A 6,000-nucleotide genomic window follows, 5' to 3' on the forward strand; every position below is an offset into this window, starting at 1 on the left:
AATAAGATAAAAATAGAACTTTCATAACTCGAATTTATTATTTTTTTTTTGTCGTTATATTCCTTGATAACAACATCATAACAGATAATATGCCAATTAAAGACAATAAAAAAATTGATTTCATCCCAAAATAATTATAAATTTTTGCTGAAATAAACGAAAAAATTAATGATGATAATATCAAATACTTAATTTGCAGAGAGGAGGCATATGAAATTTCCTCATTGCCATATTCATTTTGAATTCCTACATAACATACAGTAGAAGCAATGCTACCGATAGCATGCGATAAAACTACAAAACAGAATATAGAGAATATGCTTACAGAACAATATGCAAAAAAATACGATATGATAAAGACAATTTGGCACAATATTATATTTTTTTTATCACTAAAGATTTTTAAAATTTTCCCGTTACTTAAAATTAATGGGCCTATGCACTGACCAACGCATCTTGCTAATAATACTAGAGATGAAGGAGCCACATAGCTTTCATATACTCCTGTGAATTTATCAATTGAGAACACTGGAAAAACAACAATAAACGGTATTGATGTTATTGAGAATAGACAAGGCAATAATACAAAAATAGATTTATGATTTTTTTGTATGAAATTAATTTATCGCAATCGTTACCTATATCCAATTTTTTATAACCGGATAAAATTGTGTTCAGAATTATAATACCAAAAGATATAATTGTGATAACGGATAGATAGAAAGTACTTATATTATCCTCTGACACAAAGATAGAACCAACTCCAAGTCCGATAACTGAACTTGTCGGGCCTACAATTGATTCAGCTTTTGCGAAATTTAATATTTCAGAGCTATTAAGGTTTAATGACTTAATAAACGATTGTATATATGGATAAATCGATACAGCATACAAAGAAGATAACGCTTCCAAGAAAAACATTATATAGGCATTAGAAAATCCATTTATTATAAAACTAATTACATAAACAAAAATAATTAAAAAACTAAACGTATGGAAAATTAATTTCCCGTATTCACCATTAAGTAGATTGCTAATTTTACTACCGAACAAGAAAGATGGAAGAAAAGTAAGAATGAAAGTCAAAGCATAGAAGTCAGGTCCAAAACTATTCCTATATAAAAGAATGTATATGACAGATTGCATAAAACCGCTAGATAATTCTATGCATAAGAATGATATTATGAATTTAAACAGCATTTTCTTATTTCCGATTAGAATTATTCTTATAATATAGACGCTATACATATCAAGCATCATAACGCCCTCTTAAGTAAACTTTACGTTATAAAATTGACTCCCTGTCACATACTGTGCTTGGTTTTGGGTGCAGACTAAAGTTTCTGCGCGACAATACAACTTTTATGATTGATAGGAGTTTTACTATGAAGCAGACTAAGAATCTCATCCTTCGTCTCCTAGCTACAGTCCCTGAAAATGTGAAGATCCCGCCTACTAAAGCCTCGTCTGTAGATGCCAAAGTAGCAAAGGGCTCTTAAAAATGAAGTCAGGTGATACGAATGATTATCGTCAGCTCTATTTTATAGGAGGTGGCATTACTCCTGAGTGTCACCTGACCCTTCAAGGACAAAAAATTTTAAATGAGGTAGATTTTATTGCTTACCTATCGCCGCATCTATCGGCATTTTTAGGTCAATTTGGAGAAAAATCGGAAGATATTTCAGATCTTTATGTTGATGGTGGAAGAGATTACGATAACTATAGAGCAATCTTGGATTTTCTATTTACTAAGACTAAAAAATATAAAAAAATTGCGCTTGTTGAAAATGGTAATCCTCGTTTTGGAGTAACACTAGTAGGAAAAGCTGTAGAAGAATCTAAAGAACAAGATGTAATTGTAAAAATTATTCCTGGTATATCGAGCTTTGATAGCCTAATTATCGACGTTAACAGGGATCCATTGGAGTATGGTTCTGTTGTAATTGATTCTAATAGGCTCCTTCTGTTCGATCTACCAATTACTCAATATCTCGATTACTATATTTATCATCCTGCTAGCGTAGGTAATTCAAACACAGATTATTCAAACCCGGCACAAAGAAACAAAGTTCATTTTTTACAAGATAAATTAATGACTTGCTTCGATGCTGATCATGCATGTTACTTAGTTTGCAGTGCGGGTGATGGTAATCAACCTCATGAAATTATCACCACTACCGTAGGATCACTAAGCGATGTTGTTTCTAAAATAACTTTCGGCATGACTCTTTTTGTACCAGCTATCGGCCGCCCAGAAATCAACAGCGATTTTCTTTCTTTGTTAAGTGAATAGAAGGAGTTTAGCATGTTAGGGCAAAAAATAATTGACGTATTCGGAGAAGAGTTGAAGGATTATTGGCGAAATCTGAGCTCTTCCCAAAGCATGAAATACTATAATTTAGCTTTAAAGAGAGGGTATACCAATGAAACCCTTAAATTACCTGATAGAGTCGGCTACATAGAATTAAGCATATCAACAAATTATAATATAAAACTATTACTCAATAGCAATTATAAAGTCGGCAATTTAAATGATGTTGGTTTAGACGGATTTTATCCCGCACCTCCATCACCAAATATATTAAAACTATTCAAAAACAAAGAAATAATTGATGAAAATATTATTAATGTCATTATATTTCCAGATAACTATCTTTGTTTTTTAGACAATAAAGATAAATCTGTAAGATTATCGTCTTGTGCTTTCAAGCAATTTCCTGGAATTATATGGCTCACAGATTTTTCATCATCTTTCTTGCCGCCTAATTCCATATCAAAACCCAATTTCGCTGCTCTTGTAGAAAACATATACCATGAATCATTACATCATTTGGTATATTGTTTAGAGGATATTCATGAATTATTTAGCGTGGAAGCGCGTGAAAATTTTGATATTTATGTTCCATGGAGAAAAGAATACTGGTCAGTTGAACATGCTTTCCATGCATGGGTAGTATACCATGATATTGTTTCTATCCGGAAGATGAATACTAAAAATTTGCTAGAAAACTATGGAAACTCCATTGTGGAAGGTTCTATATCATGCGAAAAGTTATTGCATTCTATTCTTGTTAATTACACAAATAGGTTAACTGATGTTTCAAGGTATTTACTTCTAGAAAACTCACCAGAGTAATAATTATGACCAATAGAAATTCTGATAACCTGAAAAAATATTATAATGCAGCAAGCCAACTATACTCTGAATTAGCGAGCAACGTTGATACTTGGAGAACTCCTGATGTTTTTGCAAAACATTTAAAGAAATCTTCTCGTGACGATACAAATTCCTTGATTGTCGCTTGTGGAACAGGAGTAGAAATACCAATACTAATAAAAAGCGGATATACTAACATATCCTGTATCGATTTATCAGATGAGATGATAGCTCACGCAAGAAAAAATTGGGGAAATATTACTTTCACTGTTACTTCTTTCCAAGATTATATTTGCTATAACAAATATGATCTAATAATTTGCTTGGGTGCCGTTGAATTTATGCCTGAAATTAGTGTTTTTATCCAAAAATGCAGTCAACTTATGAGAAAAGGATCATATTTATATTTCACATATGAGGCTTTTATCCCAGGTCATCCTCACCAAGGAAGAAAAACTTCACTATCCTTCGAAAATAGCAATGTAGAATTTGATGGGTTTGAGCCATTTGGCATAACACGATACTGTTTTGCAGAAGTGGAGGCATTACTGCAGAAATACGGATTTGAAAGCAATTTCTGTTGTGAATATGTCGCCTATAATGTCTGCGACAGAGATGTTATATTTCACATGGTTTCTGCTTTTAAAGTTCTTTAACAAAAATTTTATTACTATGAATTTTATCATCAGATAGAAGAAGATTTCTTCACTCAACACTTCTATAAGATCAACTCTTTTATTATAATAAAAAATATTTTCTAAGCCAATTGTAGTTTTCTCGTCGCATCAACACACTTCAAACTGAATGCCTATCAGTGAGGAGTTTGTTATGCCGCGAAAATTTAGTCACCAGTCTTTTGAGAGCAAAGTGTCGAATCATTCGGTCATGACGTCCCATGTCGAAACTGAAAGCATTGTCACTGCACCCAATGGTTCACCGCACAAAACAACTCATTACCCACGAACCTCTGGCGATAACATGTCAAAGCATCAACGATACTATGCTCGCAACCGTGAATTAGTTTGTGCACGCCAGCGGGAAGCCAGACGCCGCAAGCAAGTATTGCAAGTCTCCCAAAAAAAGGGGGACATCTGATGCGTCGGCGATACGGTCCTGCCCTGCGGTCTGCACGAGAAAACTCGTTCTTGAAAGCTTTCAAATCTGACATTCAGGGGCGCAAAGGTGAGACGGACGTCAAGAACATTCTTGCTGAATGTGGTCTCCCCAGTCTCCATGATATTGTGTTGCCAACCCGATCTGGAAACGCGACGCAGATTGATCATATCGCGCTGACGGCGCTTGGCATACTCGTCATTGAAACCAAACACTTACGAGGCCGATTGAGTGGGGATGTTCGCAACGATTACTGGCGGCTAACTCTGCCGGGTGGGTGGTCTGAGAAAATATACAGTCCTGTTCGGCAAAATGCCGGCCATTGTGATGCCGTCTATATGATCGTCCGTCACATAGATTCTCGGATTCAGACACTCAGTAGAATTGTCATGACGGGGACTGCAGAAGTTGCCCCCGAGCTTTCCTCAGTGGTGCACACAAGTGAAACATTTACGAAGGAGCTGAAAAGCATACGGAACAACTCTGTTTCAGAGCTGCTCCAGCATGCCTGGGAACGTCTAACGGAAGCAGCAAAACATCATGAGGGCTTGCGGAAAGGAACGACTTTATCCCCATTTGCCTGATTTGCTTCGCGATCATCTTCCCGAACAAGAATGACCTTTTCAGCCGGTCGGTTAAAATTGCGTTGCATGTAATCAATGAATTCCTCCCGGTCTTCATCGGTCAACGGAAATTCAGCCTCATAGGAATCAAAGCCATCTTTCTGGTAGCTACCACAATCAATTTCGAGCGCTTCCAGGTAGTCCAGCCCGTCACATGTCGCATTGACAAAACCAAGTCTTGAGGGCTCGTACCCGTCATATCCAAGCTGTACAATCCAGCTCTCTCCGAGATAGATCACATCTATCATGCCATCTTCTGCATTGATCGGGGGCCACGCGCCGATTTCCACGCCTTTGAACTGGCCAGGAAACATGTCGGCAAGAGCCTTTGCCAACCGCGCCGTCTGGGGCCTCATCACGGCGAAATCATGCACAACAGGAATAGGGGCATCCTCACGCTCGGCTCGGAAATACGCTTCCACTTTTTCTTCTGGCCACGCTTTATCAATAAGCGCATCCATTTCATCTTCTGTATAACGATGCCGAGCAGGATCTTCAGGAGCTTTTGGTACGACTGGTTTTTTGGTGCGAGATGTTTTCTTGGATGGCATAACGGACCTGTGTGGTTGACTAAAAACGAGAGTTTGATACCGCAAGACGCTTGGTCTTCTCAGTTCAAATTGCGACAGTCTGATGTGACATTATGACTTGAACGCAACACGATGTTGCCGTTCCTGTCACCAATCAATTCACACCTGACCCATGATGCCTTCTGACCTGGCTGAGCCGGCCGAAACAAAATCATGGATGAACCTGTTTCACTACTGGCGCTGGAGCGGATTTCATATCCAGAATTCAGCAACTGCTCCAAAGAGGCCGGGTGTTCTGCAAAGAGAGTAGGAACAGCATGTGGCGTGGTTTTGGGTGCGAACTGGCTCGTCCCGCTGCTGATCATGTTTTGCGCTGAAGCCGGTTGTGACAATGCCATCAAACCAGCAAAGGCTGCCAGTGGCAGGCTATACGTTAATTTCACAAAAATTTCCTTCATAGACAGAATTTCACCTTAGGGGGCGGCGGAGCTATTTCTCCAACCCGCCGCTGCACTTCCTGCATGAGCACAGCGGCAATTTCGTGAATGAGTTCCATCATATGCGGAGCCTCAGACGG

This window comes from Drosophila elegans, unplaced genomic scaffold (genome assembly GCF_018152505.1).
Source record: "Drosophila elegans isolate 14027-0461.03 unplaced genomic scaffold, ASM1815250v1 contig_183, whole genome shotgun sequence".
Taxonomy (NCBI): domain Eukaryota; kingdom Metazoa; phylum Arthropoda; class Insecta; order Diptera; family Drosophilidae; genus Drosophila; species Drosophila elegans.